Source organism: Penaeus monodon, chromosome 24, assembly GCF_015228065.2.
Source record: "Penaeus monodon isolate SGIC_2016 chromosome 24, NSTDA_Pmon_1, whole genome shotgun sequence".
Lineage (NCBI taxonomy): Eukaryota > Metazoa > Arthropoda > Malacostraca > Decapoda > Penaeidae > Penaeus > Penaeus monodon.
In genome coordinates, this window is record NC_051409.1 from 18007444 (window position 1) to 18007736 (window position 293).

A 293-nucleotide genomic window follows, 5' to 3' on the forward strand; every position below is an offset into this window, starting at 1 on the left:
TTATTGCAACCACAGTTTATGTTTACAGAGGAAGGGTCAGCCCTGCTGCACACAGCAAGATACAGATAGAACACACAAGCAACTGTCTGTATTTCCAGGCAGCACCAGACAACCCATCAGCAATGGAATAAATCTGCATCTATAATAGCTTTACAAGCTATAACAAATAAAATGTCATTAAGACAAAAATAACAGTATTACAAAAACAAGAAAATATGTAACTAAAACCATTAAAAACAAAATTAATGGTAAGGCTTTATAAGACCAACACCCTTATTTTTCAATCAAAAATG

The 293-nt window shown here is 33.4% G+C and overlaps 1 protein-coding gene across 1 annotated transcript in view; it reads right to left on the bottom strand.

Annotated features, from left to right (window-relative positions):
• LOC119588630 (prefoldin subunit 6-like) overlaps positions 1-293 on the bottom strand; it is a gene marked incomplete in the record, with an annotated part of 20197 nt that overhangs the window by 15795 nt on the left and 4109 nt on the right.